Source organism: Nyctereutes procyonoides, unplaced genomic scaffold, assembly GCF_905146905.1.
Source record: "Nyctereutes procyonoides isolate TBG_1078 unplaced genomic scaffold, NYPRO_anot_genome, whole genome shotgun sequence".
Taxonomy (NCBI): Eukaryota; Metazoa; Chordata; class Mammalia; order Carnivora; family Canidae; genus Nyctereutes; species Nyctereutes procyonoides.
In genome coordinates, this window is record NW_026575128.1 from 23,879,352 (window position 1) to 23,898,232 (window position 18,881).

The following is an 18,881-nucleotide window of genomic DNA, read 5'->3' on the forward strand; positions in this document are numbered from 1 at the left end:
AACTCGAATTAAGGTTCAGGGATGACATTGAAGGAGGAGGTTGAAAGGGAATGTTAGCTTCCAAAATGCATTTACAAAAGAAAGCAAACACACACATAAAGAGGCAGGAAGATCTAACTTAAATTAGGTTTGGGGTAATATTCAAGGACGGGTGATAAGGAAAAAGCTTCCAAAACGTGTTTATGAAATAAACCAAGCACACATAACTCGAAATGATCATACTTCTGGGTAGGTGACTGTGTCCAAGGATCTTGTGCCCTGCTCCATCTGCCCCATTCTCCTCATTCTCTGCAAAGGTCATTTCATCCATTTCCATAGCTTCCCCTCCTCTGTAAGCAGATTCCTCTCATATTTACATCTACCTGTCAGACCTCTCTTCTGAGAGCCAAACTTGTGTTTCTAACTGGTCTATTTAATTTGGTCAACACTGAAATACATATATTGGATTTTTTAAAGATTTTATTTATTCATGAAAGACGGGGGGGGGGGGGGCGGGGGAGGGACACAGGTAGGGGGAGAAACAGGCTCCATGCAGGGAGCCTGATGTGGGACTGGATCCTGGGACTCCAGGATCACACCCTGGGCCCAAGGCAGGCGCTAAACTGCTGAGCCACCCAGGGATCCCCAATATATTGTTTTTCAAACCTGTTCCTCCTCCATTTCCCTCTCTCCCTCATTAGAAACTTTGGAGGTAATCTTGCCTTGTCCTCTTTTGTGTCCTATATTTGGTGAGTTAATAAAGTCTTTTAAATGTTATCTCTTAATAGCTTTTACCTCATGCTTGACTTCTCTTGGCTCATCCTTGCCACCTCCAGTGTGGTCCACAGACCCCATCTCTACTGCTTCTGATGTTACAGCTGATGGTTATGGGGCCCTTACTAACTAACTGACACTGTGCTTGGTGCATGAAATGCTTATCTCAGGAACATCTTTAATGATTTCCCTACTTCCAATTGCTCTCCCCTTCAGATTACTTGAAAAACATAGCTATTTTAACTAGATATTAGTGAAATATATTTGTGGACCTCAGCCTGGGAAATTTAGAACCATTTATATGTTCCTACCAGGAGGCCATTCTATATCAGAGTATCAGTAATAATACCTCTGTAATGCCTCTGTGATGAAGAGCAAAATATTCTTCCTTTCAATTTGCAAATCACTTCAGTATCTATTTGCTAATCATGGCTGTATGCCAGGCACTTTGCTTGGTGCTAGTGACTTAACAGTGAAAAGACGGACACGGTCCCTGTGCTCACAGAACATAAAGTCCACCGCATTTCCATTAAGCAGAAACCTCTGCAGATGGAAGATTTGTGATTTCCTACCTGAATCAACAAGGGCTATTCATTGATTCCCTTGGTTGGTCTCACTGATGTACAGAGCATTTTAAACCTAACACAAGTATGTAGTTAGGAGAGCTTTCCCCCTCAATTTCTCTTTTTGTCTTTCAGTGGAATTCCAAGATACAAGTTGATTGACAATTCAGTTACTATAAAAATGTCTTTCGAATTAGGAGGATTTTGCATCAGTAAAGATAAAATGAGGAGGTGTAACCAAATGAAAGCCTTAAGTTAAAAACCCAAGGAGGCAGTAGTACAATGTTTTGAAGTGGTGGAGCAAATTTCTATATGTTTATAAATAAATAGATCACTGAGGTTGAAAATTATGTAGTTTGGAATACTTTTGCTAATATATTTAGTCATCAACACTACAGGCAGCAGAAAATAGGGGAAAGAGCATGAAATTTTGGCTTCCACAATCTTGAATTCAGACAGAAACTTCATTATTTACTCTCTGCATTATTAACAACTACTTGAAAACTTTTTGTGAGCACCAGGTTTTTGTTAGAGTATCACTTTTTTGTTTTGTTTGTTTTCATCTGTAATACAGGGAAATCATAAAAATTCATCTGAATTTTTTCGAAAGCTACTGAATCATTCTCTCTGCTCTAGTCCTACCACCAAGCCAAGAAACAGTACAATATTCTAACTAAGCAAATCCAAGTCTGTCAATCCTTGTTGAAAATCCTTAAATACCAAGTCCAAGATCCCAGAGGATGACATTCACATTTATCTTGAATTCTGGAGTTGCACACTTCACTTTTAACCGTTTCTTATTTTCAGTTTATGTTCCAGTTATTCTAAGCTCCGCCTTTCCTACACACCAGCAAATACCTCTGAATCTGTTGGTCCACCTGCTTGAACCATCTCTTGTGTATCTCCACCACTCATAATCATGACTACACACTAGTGGAGGCAGAGAAAAACCTCAATTCTCTCATTAAGCTGGGAACCCCAGCTAATACTGTTTGTCTGTATTACCATGTAATCCCAGAGCCACAGGATCTGTCTTTTCTCTATAGGGCTAATTTGCCTTCATTTCTTTTTTTTTTTTTTTATTTTTTAAACACATAACATGTCCCAAGAATTTGCTACTTTCGATGCATTTCAAACTTATCAACAGTAATAAGTTATAATGTGCTCCAAGTAATAGAAGAATAACAGTGGACTCCTAGATAGTACTGAAAGGATAGAATATTTTTAAAAATCTGGTTCTTTGCTAAAAGGTCAGCATTACCTCACCTTCACGTGATAAAAGATATGGTGTCTCACCTAAATACCAGTAATACTGCTTTGGATGAAATTCTTCATACAATTGAGATTTTCAGCTTGCCTTTCAGTTTCTATATATTCCACGTGCTATTCCTGTCTGCTGAATGGGAAATATATTTATATTAATCAAATTTTAAATTTCTCTTGATAAAATATGAAAAATGCTAAGTCATAAGGAATACAAGATTATACAAGAATTATAAATCTCTATGAGATTATAAAGAAAAAAATGTCAGAGATTTTGTCTAGCTGCCATAACAATATATTTTAAGAATAATAAAATTAAATTTTTCCTTGATTACTCATGTACCCATTACCTATTCTGAAGAATCCAACAGTAGTACACAAAAGCATAGTCTTAAATGTACCTTTATATATCTTTAGATGTTTTCTTTAATAATATGTAGTTTGTCTCATCAGCTGCCAATGTAGTTTCAAAAAAAAAATTTGTTGCTGATGGTTTTAAATTTCCATACTTTAATCATTTACCTATCTAATATATTTCCCCAGCTTATTAAACGGAGATAATGGCAGTATCCATGTGCTAGGGTCACAGATTGATGAAATGTTCTTGGGGATTAAAACCAAGCATGATAAGGGCTTCAGGAGTGGTACAGACAGGCAAAGGAGCAAAGGGAAGGCACTTAATACACCTGCAGAAATGAGGTGAATGAGTAAAGGCTTCATGGGGGAAGTGGCATTTGAGATGAGTCTTCAAGTCAAAAAAAAAAAAAAAATTACCAGGCCCAGTTCAGTGAAGAGGCAAAGACAGCAGACACGTACAGACAACATTCTGAGAAAGCAAAACAAGTAAAGCAGTGTGTCGCATGTGCTCCAGACCATGAAGAGCTTTCTGTGTCAAGCTTGAGATATGAAGTTTATTATCCTTTAAGGACAGGGGAGACCTGAAGTATTATAAACATAAAAACTGTGATTATTATGTTGCCATATTTTGTTTTCTGGGGGGCCCCAGGAGGCAAGAGAGTCAGCCATTCATACACAGTCTTGGCAGTTAACATTATTAATTCTCAGATTAAATGGCAAAGAAATGTATTCTGAACAGAAATAACTCCTCTGTGGACTCAACAGATAAAGTTGGTCCCATCACAAATAAGTTCCTTTGGTTTGAGGCAGTAGTTTGCAACCTTTATTTTGTTCTTTTTTTCTGCTAATACCATACTGTTTGTTATTTTTGTTCATAAAACTTGCATAGAGTGCCATTGAATAAGACTGGTAAATATAGAATAAAGAAACACTAAGATCCTCCGAGTGTATTCTTCTTCCCTACTGTCTCTAACAACTACTGACAAACTCTCATGAAACCTTAGGTCTGTGCAGATAGAGTTTGAAAACCATGAGGTGAAGACAGTTAATCTCTAGGAATTGAGGGGTAGTGTGTTGGACATGAATTCTGGGGGGATTCACATATGAAGTCATGATTAGCTAATCTAGAGATTTAATAGAGCAGATAGATGGTTTTATTTGCAAATATCCAGCTAAACGTGAATCACATTGGGGCATCATTTTTATGGACATAAAATTAAGGAGAATTCATACATGTAGTATACGTATATCCATATCACTTTGTTTTAAAGAAGACTGTCCATTTATAAACATTTGAGCTCCATAAATTGGCAGTCCTGATGCATAAAAATATTATAATCAATTTTTTTCTCTTATAGCATCATTTAATCTTAATTTTTGTCCATCAAAAGGTATTCTAAGCAACTCCATTCTAGAACTTGACTTTTGGTGATAAACAAATCACTTAACATCTAGTGCAAATTGAGTTTTGGCACCATCCAGGATCCAGGCACCTCTTAATTTAAAAAAAAAAAAAAAGGCAGATACACATATATTCATAGTAATCTAGAAGTGAGATTTCACATATAAGGAAATTAATTTAAATTAAGTGTTAGTCTATATGAAAACAGTATTTGCATGTATATGTGCAAGTATGAATATATTTGGCTAAATTAAAATGCAAAGATAAAAAAAGTCTTGTAATTAAAATATCCTTTAGCTTATTTGTTGCCTTGTTACCTTTGAACCGTCCAAGTCAAATACATTTTAAATCTTACTCTTAAAATTTGGCAATGTACAATTTCAGCAAAATGACAGGATAGTTTGAACATTTAATGAGAAGATGGAACTGAAACAATATTATTCATCCTAAGCTATCTAAAACGTTTTTGCATATGTTAACTCTTGCACTAAAATAATTTTAAGTAAGCATTAAAATCTCAACTCCTTGACACAGAATCATTTCTGAAATGCATTGATGTCATTCCATAATAAGAACCACTTTTCAAAATTAAACTAATCATTTTCAAAGTTACATTTTTTTTGAGAAATGTTGTTGCTTCTATAGCCTCTCATTTCTTATAACAGTATTTCAACCAAAGAAAATATATTGTCTTAAAATAGGTTAATACATATAAAGAATAAAAATAATCATGTTTATGCCTTTTGAAAATAAAAGTAGGGTCAACTTTTATAAATCTTTGTCTTCATGCCTTAAAAACTGTATTTTTTTTCTTCCTTCTCTTCTACCCAACACAAAAATAAACAATAACAACAAAAAGTTAAACACACATATTCCCTGTTATCATAAATGTCAAGATCAAAAATCACTTTATGAATTAAAAATGTGGAACAGAGTTCATATTTGTCAACATTTCTATTTTATCCAAATTCCTAGAGTTTTTACACAGACCGTTATAATATCAACAACAAAAAAAATGAGTGTTTAAAAATCATTCCAGTGTGTTTTCAAAGAAAATCACCTGCCAAGAAAGGTGTCAGCAAGATCTTTACTGAGGAATTGTAGAAAGCCTGTGTCATGACTGAGCATATGGAATTTACTGACCCTTAAACTTTAAGAGACTGAACTAGAATACTTAATGTCAAAAGCTGCCCCAAAGAGCCAGACTACAGGATATTGTAAAGGGTGTTTATATCTCAGTGTACGGAGAAGAAAAAAAAAAGTAATAATTCTGTAGACAGCCCCAGGGCACTTGCATTTTGAGTCACTGCCACAATAAGCAGATCGCCACTGGAAGTGAATATATTCTGTAACAGCACAGACTTGCACCATCACTAGACATCAGTATAAAGCAAGAGAGGCAACAGGATTAAAAATAGAAGTATAAAAAGGGGAGAGAGATAGAGTAATTATTTTTGCTGCTTATAGTTTGCAAAGGTAAGAGGCGTTAATAAATCAGATGTGCATCTATTCAGAGCCCTCTTTTAAAAGAATTCTATCTCAACTACATTAATCCTCTAGGTCTTTATATATATTTTTTCCAGAACATTACAACTATATACCTAAAATGATTAAATGCCAAGCTGTTTATTTTCCCATAAAGTAAAATTCACAGACAGAAGAGGTTCATTTTCATTTTCCCTTTTCATGTAATGATGATATGACTAAATTACAAAGTTAACCTTAGTACTAGAAGATACAGTTTGAGGATGAAAATGAGGAAGAATCTGATTTAGTTTAGACTTAACCATTTTCTAGATTGATGACTGATTTATTCACAGGCAATTGAAATACAGTTTAGTAGGTAACAGCTTTGTAACTCTTATTTATATTTATATTATAAATCATTTTGACTTTCTGATAACACAGAGAATCTTCCATCTTAATGAGTTTCTACTTTATCTCAAATACTAAAGCATACTAAGCGTGGTACTTAAACCTCTTATATTACTGTTGCTCATATATCGCACATGTAAAAAATTAAATAACAGAAATTTTGTTATGCTATGTATATAAAATATAAAATGTTTTTCTAAGCCCAGAGGAGACAGTGTTCAAAGTTCCATAATATGTCTCTTAGTTCTATTCCCTCTGTAATATGTAAGAGAAGTTAACTCTGTAATGTTCACCATATGAGAGCCATAAATAACAATATCAGGAGACACATCTCATAAACCCTCAAGGATGATACAGTAGCAATTTTTAAAAACCCTGTGAAAAAATAAATAAATAAAAACCCTGTGAAAATTAAGTGTTCATTATTATTTTGCTTGAATTCACAGAGAATCCTAGTGCCATCCTATTTCCATATTTAAAAAAAATAGATTACACTGACATGCACATTATTCACTTCTTACATCCTCTTTAACACTTTCACACTCTGCAGTTTTCCTTTGCTTATATTCCCTTATATTAAAAGTTTGACTATACATTAACTTCCTAAGTAGTGAAGCCATTTAAAACACACTTACTTGGAAAGTGTAAAACCGGGTCCCATTAGGAGGATGCACTTTGGGGGAGCCAGAAACGGTGTTCATATCCGAGAAAATCATTTCTGATCACAGAGACAATATAATCCACAAGGAGCTACAGATGCAGAGCAGAGAGCTTAGCGTACAGATAAATCCGTGCATGCATTGAGGGAGGCTAGAGGGTAAAATGAAATCTGTCCCATCCTTCATAGATACACAGTGATAGCATTTTGAATCTTTCTCCTACGTTTGCAATCTAAGCTGAAAGGTTATCAGCCACCGACCTTTTGTGCAGCGAGTTCTTTAAAACATAAAATGGTTTTTTTGAAAAATTAAAACACAGAAGCGAAAAAGCAAGAAGCAACAATAAATGGAGCTTGTGCAGAATCTGGCAGTGCTGTGGACCTGCCCATCTGTTCTCAATGATAATCACCTCCCTCCACCACAGTCTAGCAGAGTGATTATGCTAAATATCCTGGTTAACCAATAACATACAGTTTCATTTCAGGGAAGCATGCACAGTGTAATTCAGAGGACCTCTTCTGACTAACCTGAAGCATGTTCATATGCTGTTTAAAGCCGTATTTAGGAACAAATTATTGTTCTATCACTCTCATTTCTGTATGTTTCTCTTTGTTACTCCCAGTCTGTTCAGCAAGATTTTAGACTTTTGCACAGATCCTTTTCTTTCAACATGAAGAGTTCTTTTTTAAATTTATAGATCAAAGCATATTATAACCTGGCTAGAACATTAAGGCTCAAGGCATACAATTCAGTAAAGCCATACAATACTAGGAACATTATCAAATAAAAGGCACAAAATATTTCTACTTTTCCAAACTCTTAAAGAACATCACAATATGGGCATAATCGAGACTCTCCTTCCCCCAGTTTGACTCAAAAATTCACTAAGTTTCACAATTAATGACTTAGGAAACACAATACACTGTTTTAAAAAGTCAAAACTTTATCTCTCGTATATAGAAAACAAATAAAAAAAAAATCTTTTGGATACATGAAGATTTTTTCACTCAATATCCAAAAACATTAACTGCAAAGATCTAGACTACACTGCAAATCATGTTCATTTTTTATGTCTTTTAACACAAATTATTCAGTCTGTAAAAAAGATCATATTCAGATGACTTTACACTTTTTAGAGGTAAAAATAAATGCTCCATTTACACATGGTTCAAAGGTGGAGACTTCAGGAGAATAGAGATGAGAATGAGCCAAAAGTGGTGTCTTTGTAAATGTATCTAAGATGGCAGTTATACATAATTAAGAACCAGGAACCACCTGCTTTGAACCTGAAGACTATAATAAAGAATATGATTATGATGGGCTCTCAAAACTTAAATTATCATTCATTTATATCTTTTATTCTCCAATTATGATTCAAATTTACAATATCAATGAGGAAGAAGCAGAAAGATGATTCTTAATTCCTTAGATAGTCCCACACTCTGGTAAATTCAGCAAGTAGGTAGTTATTTACCCAGCAAGCTGCTAAATAAGCAAGAAGATGATTTTTTTTTTAAGAAGATGATTTTTAAACAAATGTTTAACTTGAGAATAATTTTAAATTTATGGAAAAGTTGTAGAGATGGAACAGAGAATTCCCATATACCCCTCACCCGATTTCCCTAATTGTTAACATCTTACATTACTACGGCATATTTTTCAAAACTAAATAACTGATATTGGCAAATTATCATCAAATAAACCCCAGATTTCACTAGTCTTTCTGTTAATATCTCTTTTCTGTTCTAGGTTCCAATCCAGGGTATCACATTTATTTAGTTTCCATGTCTCCCCAGTTTCCTCTGGTCTGTGACACCTTCTCAACTTTTCCTTGTTTTTCATGATCTTTAGAAGACTATCAAGTACTGGCCAAGAATCCCACAGGCTATCGTGCTCTGATGCCTATATTAATTTTATTTGATGTTTCCCTCATGATTAGACTTGAGCTATGGGCTTGTGGGAAGAATACCACAGAGGCAAAGTGTCCTTCTCATCATATACTATCAATGAAGTGAGCTCATCCCATCATTATGGGAGTCCATGATATCCACATGTATTCCTAGTGATATTAACCATGGCTTGGCAAGGTGGTATTTGCCAAATTTCTCTACTGTAAAGTTACTATTTTTCTCCTCTCCATACTCTACTCTTTGGAGTTGGTCACTATGTCTAGTATATCCTCAAAGAGGTGACAGAAAGTGGTGAAATTAACTTTTACTTCCTGAGGAGGGTAGTGTCTATACATATTAAACAGAATTCATCTATAGAGAAGATTTGTCTCGTGTATAATTATTTTTTCAAGCTTTTACTTGTATCAGTATGGATTCAGATATATTAATTTTATACTTGGGGTTATGATAAAATAAATATAATTTTATTTTGATGCTCAAATGGTCCCAGCTTTGGCCACAGAGAGCTCCTTGAGGTTGGCTCCTATTTCCCTTTGATGTCCTCCCGTCCTTTTGTTTTTTGAGCACTCAAATGACTATTTTTAAAAAATTTGGGGGGGATCCCTGGGTGGCTCAGTGGTTTAGCGGCTACCTTTGGCCCAGAGTGCGATCCTGGAGTCCCGGGATCGAGTCCCGCATCAGGCTCCCTGCAAGGAGCCTGCTTTTCCCTCTGCCTGTGTCTCTGCCTCTCTCTCTCTCTCTCTCTCTCTCTAGGTCTATCATGAATAAATAAATAAAATCTTATTTTTTTTTCTCCTGCAGGAATTACCCTTTTGCTAAAACTATTAACTATATCTCTACCACTGCAATTTAAGTTGAAAAAACATGTTTTATTTTTTCATGATTATTTAAGCAGCCATAGTACTATATTTTTCAAAATAATTGTTTTTTCCCTTCTGATTTTTTAACCACATGGGATTCGTTGATTCTCAAATAAGTATATAAGCATACTAGTTTTGGTAATCCGTGATCTATGTGAACAATTTTGATTCTTCATACTCAAGGATACATGTTGGGATATTTCCTCCTGTGAGTGGTATCATGTAAGTCATGCTCCTCAAAAAGCTATTAGTGGAAATAAATATCAAAAACAACTGTGAAGTTTCTTCAGAACCCAGGTTTTTAAGGAATTTTTTTCCAAATAGATTATGGTGCAAAAAAAAAAAAAATCTCCATGTGTTTTATGCTTATCTGTTAATTAGTTCTGATATAATATAGACCAGACGATTCAATAAATTTCTTATTAAAGGGGCCAATAAATCAAATATTTCTGGTGTAATATTATATATTCCTGATATAATCTCATATATTTGCTGAATTTGCATCAACCAACAAACTATTTTTAGCAATTCTGAAACTTTCTGGCCAAGAAGAGTACAAGTTTTTCTTTTCCATAGTTTTTGTGTGGGGAGGGGAAAGAAGGCAGTATGAATTAATGTTGAAAGAAGCTGGAAGGATAAATAGTATTAACATATAACTATTTTAAATACAGTGCTTGGGATCCCTGGGTGGCGCAGTGGTTTGGCGCCTGCCTTTGGCCCAGGGCGCGATCCTGGAGACCCGGGATCGAATCCCACGTCGGGCTCCCGGTGCATGGAGCCTGCTTCTCCCTCTGCCTGTGTCTCTGCTCTCTCTCTCTCTCTCTCTCTCTCTGTGTGTGTGTGACTATCATAAATAAATAAAAAATAAATAAATAAAATTAATAAAACTCTGCATCTAAATACAGTGCTTTAGTCTAAATGTTATGGAAATTATCAAAGCATACATTCCTTCCCAAACTTTTGTTTTCTAAGTGGGCTATTTATGATGACAGTAGATCATTGTTCTGAAGGTTTATTTGAAGACAACTCAACTTTCTTTCTCTGCCTGCTTAGCAAAAGTGAAAGTGGTGTCTATGTTTGAAAATTAAAAGGATGCAGAATCTCGCCCTGTCCATTGTGGTTGTAGAAGTCTGGTACTGTTTCCAGGCTCTAGAAGAATAATTATAGATAGTCTCTGTCCTCATGGAACTTTAAATTTGGTAGGAAGGACATCAACTAGTAAGAGGTTATTAGCTAGAAAGACAACTGAAATGCAGTTTAATAAGTGCTAATGACTGACTTCACGTAAAGGAGATTGAGTTTAATCTGAAAAGCACCTAATTCAAAGGATATATCAAAGTGACCCTAGCAAGAGCAGGAGGTTAAAGACTTTCCAAAGCGAAGGGTCAATGCATGAAAAGATACAGGTTGTCACAGAATGTTTTGGGAAATATGGCTGAAAACATTTCAGGGCATATGAGGTAACTGCGTTAGATGTGTTTTTCATATATAAGCGTTTTCTCAAGTGAAATTAGTAAAGAGATTTAGTCTGGTTAACACCCTATTTCTATGAACTCAAGTAAAGTCAGAACATTCTTGTCTCAAAAATATATGAAATGTAGAGACATATTTTCATACTTTTGGTTAGTATATTTTGACATCTTTCTTAAGTTTTCCAAATAGCTTTCCAAGATTTTTTGGCTTGTCAAGAAACTTCATTCTTAGTTTGATTGAGTTTAATTTATAATAAGACTATTTTAAGTATTAACTTGAAAGTAAAAAGTATACAGTATAATATTACTATGTGAAACAAAATTTAATGTGCTTATGGCAGCAGACATTAGTTCTGGCCAATATCTACCAACCATATAAAGGATAAATAATACGTCCATTTCAATTACTACACACAGACGACCCCCCAAAATTTCTCAAGATATATCTTTTCTCCGGAGAGGTAAATTAAGAATATTAACTCTAGAAAGTTTAATTTCAGCTATTTCAACCACTTGAATTTTTACAGAAAGAAATTGAAGATGAAAAAGTAAAAGGATAACTCAATTACACTTTCTTAAAAATGGGTAAAATAAAAGTCCTGAAGCCAGACGCTTGTTCTTAATAGACTTATGGAAAAGATTCCCAGAAGTCATCTAACATATCTTTCAGCCTCTGAGAATAATTACTCTTAAGCCTTCTGAAATGTATGTTATCAGCTTGGTTTTATAAAAAGTTCCAAAAAAATATTTTAGAGCCTACTATGTCATATACTGCCAGGAAGATTCAGCTAACAGATTTTTTATAGCCTTTCAATAGAACTTTTTAAATAAATAACTGTTAGATATATTCCGCTTCAAGACAACCAATTCAATACATCTTTTCTTTTGTTCATTTATGGGTATTGAATAAGTAGCTCAAAACTTTGTTAGAGTGATAAGAATTTGGAGAATTAAAGAAATACACTGAAGGACTGTTCATTTGCTGTTAGTTCCTGATAAATGCTCAGAGGAAAAAAATGCCATACTGGACAAAGAACAGGAAGAGCAAGAAAGAGGAAGAGAGAGGGAGGGAAGGAGAAGGGGAGGGAGTGAGGGAACAGAGGAGAAGGAGGAGGAGGACAAGAAGGAGAGATATCACTACAATTTACACCATCACACTATAGGATAACAAAGAATTTTCTAGCCAAGCATTCAGTTAGAAGTCATGCCAGATGGAGTGAAATTTGCAGTCCAGATGGGCAATACATCCTAGTGATCCATATGGATGGCATGTGGAAGCTAGTTGGGTACATATTGCCAGCTAGATTATCTATCTTATCTATCTACTAAATATATATTCATATTTATGCACCTCTAACTATATTTGCTTCGTTCTCTTCATGACTTCTATAAGATTCAGCAAAGATGACCCTATCTAGATAGCCAACACTCTAAGTTTACACCCTGCCTCTGAATCTTCTTCTTGACAGTCACAGCTGGTTGTATACAAGTCTGTAGGGTTTGTACATTCACTCATTTATTCATTCATTTATTTGACAAGTTTTTATTGAGGAGCAATGCAGTGCCAGACACCTGTTATAGTTAGAATAGAAATGAAAGACAGGTGAAGTGAGAGGAAACACTGCATTTGTAGCCAGCCAATGAGATACTCCATCCAACAGTATAATCAATTCCCACAGTGAGATCTTGCATTGGAGGATCCCAATTAAAAAACAACAACCAACAAAACTTCTAAACCTCAGACTTTCTTCCAAGTTCAAGAGATTCATTTTAGCTACCTAACCATTCATTGAGAGTGTCTCAAATAAAGACAATACTTAGAATCCTTTGTGATTCCTCAAGATTTGTAGTCATACAGGCTAAATACATTAATACAAATCAAGCATATTGAAATTCATCCACTTATAACAAGATGAAAATATTAAATTTGCCTTCAATCCATATCTTGATGATAATGTTTTTTAACATCATAAAATATTTATGTGTATGCATGTTTTGTGTGTACATTATACATACATATGTATATATACATACATATACATATGTGCATATACATGCACAAGCATACCTACATATATATTGTCTTCAAAGCTCAAATTAGAACATTTTAAAATGGTACCTTCTGTCCATACTCCTTCTTCTTCGTACTGGTTTCTCTTCGCTTGATTGACATTTTTTCACAAATATTTACATGTATTATAGTAGCTCATAAACACCCTCATGCTTAAATTAAAAATACTGTACTGTATGAAATTCAGGATTGAGTATTGCTTTGTTTTGGTCCTTCAACAGAAAAATACTGATTGATTGGAACTCTATAATTCTATGACACAATAATTTTACTATATTTCGTTAAGTTTATCTCACATCCTAAAATATACGTCACTAGCTTAGTTTTATAAAAATCACAGTAAAGTTCTATGACAGGATGTTATTTCTTCATCTATCACTGTGAATACCAGATGCCTACATAGTTTAAGTTTTTATAACACCTGAAGGGATTTCTGAGTTCTGACTTTTATAAACATAAATAGAGTGAGTTGAGAAATATTGGGTCCATTCTATGGCATAAGAACTACATATGGACTATTACATATTGAACTTAAAACTTGGATGTGCCCTTCATGTTCTTTTTTTATTTTTTTTAAAGATTTTATTTATTTATTCATGAAGGACACAGAGGAGAGAGACAGAGGCAGAGACATAGGCAGAGGAAGAAGCAGGCTCCATGCAGGGAGCCTGATGTGGGACTCAATCCTGGGTCTCCAGGATCATGCCCTGGGCCTAAGGCAGGCGCTAAAGCGCTGAGCCACCCAGGGATTCCCCCATATTCTATTCTGTAGTATGGTTCTGATATTAAGTTTCACTTTTCCCTAGAAATCGGCGAAATTTTTAGTCATTTTTGGCCAAGATTGCTACTCTGGATAAATCTATATTTTCATACTCTATTTACTGTCCAGTTTCTATATATGTCCTCTGTTACTATACTATACACTATAATCATTGCATCAGGATACAAAAAATTCTTGGTCACTAATACAGAATTTTGATTTTGTTTTTTATATCAGGAAACATAATTTCTAAAGTTTGAAATGAAATAAGATACCTTAGTATGCAAAAGTTGTCTTATATATAACTTCTTGTCTATCACTAATAAGAACCAACAGAATGCACAGCATAGAGTAGATATCCAATAAATATTTGGGAAATGCTTGAAACAAATCATCCTCTGGCTGTTTTGCTTCTCTCTTTTTATGGGTTGTATTTTAATGGTAGTTATCTCATTTGACTTGCTGACTAGCCCTGAGAACTAAAAAATGCTTATTTTTATTCCCAGATTCTTACAGTTAATTTGTGGTATATTTAATATTCAAAGTATGGGCTGAAGGCACTGCTTCCTACATAATAATAGTCAATTCATTGGCGAAGGATGCCTGGGTGGCTCAGTCAGTTAAGCATCTGACTCTTGATTTCGGTTCAGGTCGTGAACTCAGGCTCCGACGATTGAGCCGCACATTGGGCTCCCTGCTCAGCGCAGAGTCTGCTGGTCCCTCTCCCCGTGCTCCTCCCCCTGTTCATGCTCTCACTCTCTCAAATAAATAAATAAATAAATAAATAAATAAATAAATAATAAGATTTTTAGAAAATTAGTCAAGTTGTTGGCAAATAAATGAGTAAAAAAAGAGAATGTACAACTCCAGATATTTTAACTACCAATCCATATTGTTTGTATTAAATAATCCTGCCTAGTAGTTTAGAAAACAGATTTTTAAAAATAGCAGTTTAGGGATCCCTGGGTGGCGCATGGGATCCCTGGGTGGCGCAGCGGTTTGGCGCCTGCCTTTGGCCCAGGGCGCGATCCTGGAGACCCGGGATGGAATCCCATCGGGCTCCCAATACATGGAGCCTGCTTCTCCCTCTGCCTATGTCTCTGCCTCTCTCTCTCTCTCTGTGTGTGTGACTATCATAAATAAATAAAAATTAAAAAAATAAAAAATAAAAATAGCAGTTTCAAAAATATACTTTAAAAATATAAAATAGATTGGAAAATAACTTTGCAAACTTACATGTATCCACTCACTCAAATGTACATACAGATAAACTCATCTCCATCACCCATTCACAGAGTATTGGGGGGAAAAATCACATTAAAGAGAAAGAAGAAAGGTATGTTTTGAGCAGGCCAAGCAGATATCCTAAAGCTCTTCTTATAGTTCACTTCATGTTAAATACTTCCTTTACATCATCTCAGAAGATATAGGTTTAACTGATAAGGTAAGAGGAAGAGAAGAGTCATGATAGTGACCAATTCTATGCAAAGGCTTTTAAGAAAAGGTTAACATAGCTACCTTGGAATAATAGAACATTTAAAAAATGTTAATTTATATGGATGGACACTCCGCTCACAAGCCCAAATTTAAGATTAGAAAGATTACAAAATTACAGAAACAAAGGCAATATTAGTCAAAACTGAGTAGTAGACTGAAGCAATCTTCAGACTATCATTTCTTAATCTTTAAGCTCTCTACTACCTCAGTTGCCATGGTAGCAAGCACTTTATTTTCTCCTTAATTTTACTTTTTCCAAGAATTGCATTTGAAAGACAAAGCCAATCACTACCCTGTTTTATTTTCATTAAAAGCAAGAACAATGGCTCAATAGTTGCCATTTATTGAATAATATTACAGGGAAGCCAGACTTGGTTTTTATAAAACCCTCTGAAGGAGGTATTTATTCCTCAGTTATATATAAGGACACAAAGTCTTAGAGAAATAGAAGTTGCCCAAGATCACACTTAGACAATTGGGAAAGTCCCATCATTTGAAAACAGGTCTAGCTGATGACAAAACCACACTACCACACTATAAATCAAAACTACATCTTGGTACTGCTTTATTTGACACTGATTTTTAATTTAGTAGAGAATATGAAAAAAAAGGGATTAATAAATTCCTAATTGATTTCACATATCACAGAATTCCTTGGTGATTGGCTATTTGATGAACTCTTTCAATTTAATGGGTGTATTCAGATTTTCTTGATGAATCCGACGTGATTTATGAAAGACAAAAAGGAATCCTGAACAACTACAAGGTCTTTGGCCTGAGCAGTGAAAGGATGAAATTGCCACTAAATGAGATAGAGAAGGCTGTGAAGGAAGCAGGTTTGGGAAAAATTCAGTCTCTCAACTTTGCAAATGTTGAGTTTGAAGTTTCTATTAGTCATCTAAATAGAGATGTCACGTTGGCAGTTGAATATACAAATCTGGAGACCACATTAGCATGCAGACAGAAAACCAAAAAACTGGAATGAAGTCATCAGGAAGCAAATGCAAATAGACAAGAGCAGTGGCCCAAACCCAAGCCTTGGGACACTCCAACAATAAGAGTCCTGAGCCAACAGAGGAGAATGAGTAGGAACAAATCAATGAAGTGGGGTACAGGGAGACGAAGAGAGGGATGTATCCTAGAAGTCCAGAGATTAACATGAATCAAGTAGGCAAGAGTGATCATCTCTATCAAATGCTGCTGCGAGAGCAATTAAGACAAGGAACACTGGCCACTAGATTTAGCACTGTGGAGGCTGGTGTTAGCAGGTGGTTGGGAGAAAAGCCTCTTCTTTGGCTCTGGCTATGGATTCATTCAACATAAAAACAATCTCCTCCAACTTTACCAAGGTGACTGACACATCTATGACCAAATTCTCCTCTGAACTGGAATTCAGTGGCTGACACAGCCTCAGCTTTCTTGTTGGCACCAGGGCTTGGTCTGGAGGTGTAGCTGTCAGCTTCCCCTTGCGTGAGTCTTGCCCGTTGCTCTTCCTCTGGACCTTTGGGCTGTGGCCTGCCAGTATCAGGATGGTGTGGTGCAGAGTGGCAGGCCCAGTCCCAGGTGGCATGTGGAGGTCATCGCAGAGACATGGCAGACCTTCCCTGGTGAGCTTCCAGAAGAAATGTTTCTAGGCAAACTGTTCCTTTATGTAGCTTCATGATTCGAGAGACTGCGTGACCCTCATGATGTGAAGATTGGGCACATTCTTGTCTTTCAGCTCAGGGTTTTTAGGCATGTGGATGTCCCTCTCGGCCACCATCGTTCCCTCCTTGAAAAGGAGTTCATACATGGCAATACAGTTCTTCTTGGGCATCAACACCTTGGTGGCTGCTACGTCCCCAGGGCCGGGGCTGGAAAGGAAGGGGCATGCATGGCACTCGAAAAGCCTCACTGATATAAATTTAAAATGAAATGGGAGGAGAGGAATTGAAGACAGTGTGTTTATACCATACTTTTAAAGCATATTTTTGTAAAAGGAACCAAATAAATGGGACACTAGCTGACAAAGGAGGGAAGGAGAGAAATTACAAAAAGTTGTGCTTAAGGGAAAGGGTCCAGGATAAGGTAAAAAATTATGAGGTGGGATAGAAAGGGATGAATTTCTGAAGCAGTGTCCTTCAGTCAGTGAAAGGAGATAGAATCTATGCAAGAAAGACTGACTTCAGAGGGAAGATAACAGGTGGGAAGACAGAGCATGTGGGTTCCCTGGCTGGTAATTATAGTGCAGGGAGTTTGTCTAAGTGCTCAGGAACTTAGGAAGCTGAGACATTCACTGACAGTCAGGTTAGGGAAGGGAGTATTGAATGTTTGAAGTGAGAGAATGGTAAGAAAGTGTCATGTAAATGAGAGAGAGAGAATATTAAAATATGCCTGTATTAAAGAACACAGCTTAGATATACAAACAAATCCATTGATTTTCACTCCCTCAATTAAGGGCTGTGGCTATGAATGGGTGGATTGCTAGAAGCTAGAGTTTTTCCAGCAAGGCAGAAAGCACTTTAGAATGCATGCTCTCGGGAGGAGGCCATTCCACAGACTGATAACAGAAGGGCCAAAGGGGATGAGTCACGCATGCCCAGTTCAGTCTATCAGACTCATCTATCAGGGAAGCCATTTCTTCCTGGAGGAGTACAAGTTAGGCCAGAAATACTACTCTAATGGGAGTCCTGCCACCTGGAGTGGAAGAAAAGGTATTCCCCAGAACATGACTTCCCTTTCTCCCATTCACATGTTCTCTTATTCTCACCACATTTTTTCTTAGACATCATGAAAATAAATATCACTGGACCAAGTTTTGTCCCAATCTATCAGCCATTTCCTATTTTCAGTCTCTCCTTACCTAACCAAGAATCCAGAGTCTACTGTATCTTTCATTCTCTTGCCAATACCTTCAGCCTATTTTCTTAAGATACTTTTGTTTGACCCACTCAGTAAATAGTTGTCTTAATCCGATTCCCCAGCTTCTCTGAGCCAATGTGTGTTGTTGGAGCACATCAGACCATCGATGTGCCGACAAGCTCGCCATCCTCAACCTCAACTGGTACTGCCTGAGCCCCATCACCCTAGCAGTCCAATAAATCTTTCTCCAGTCTGGCAAGGCCTCTCTTCACTGCTTCCTCACTTATTCGCTGTGGAGTCACAGCTGGTTGCTTCAAACTGAAATTCTTTGCCTTACAATCTCACATGTATTTGTCCCTCTCCTTCTCTCTTTTTCTCTCATCTCAAAGTCTGAGATGATGCTTCCACTTGAATTTTGTCTCAAGGAGAAAGGGAGGCTTCCTGGCAACTTTAAGTCTAGGAGGATGTTCTTAGGCACCATTAGCAGTGTCTTGCAATCTCTTTTCTGAGAGACAGTCTCTTTTGTGGGTTTTCCATAATTCTCCCCATATAGCACCCATATAGTTACTGGCTTCTCCAGACTTAGGTTGTTATAGAC

The 18,881-nt window shown here is 36.1% G+C and overlaps 1 protein-coding gene and 1 pseudogene across 2 annotated transcripts in view; both read right to left on the minus strand.

Moving 5' to 3' along the window:
* The window catches only part of PPFIA2 (PTPRF interacting protein alpha 2), a 465,700-nt gene that overhangs the window by 307,927 nt on the left and 138,892 nt on the right, over window positions 1–18,881 (minus strand). The gene's annotated exons all lie outside the window — the stretch shown is intronic.
* Window positions 16,753–18,470, minus strand: LOC129520454 (40S ribosomal protein S10-like; annotated as a pseudogene).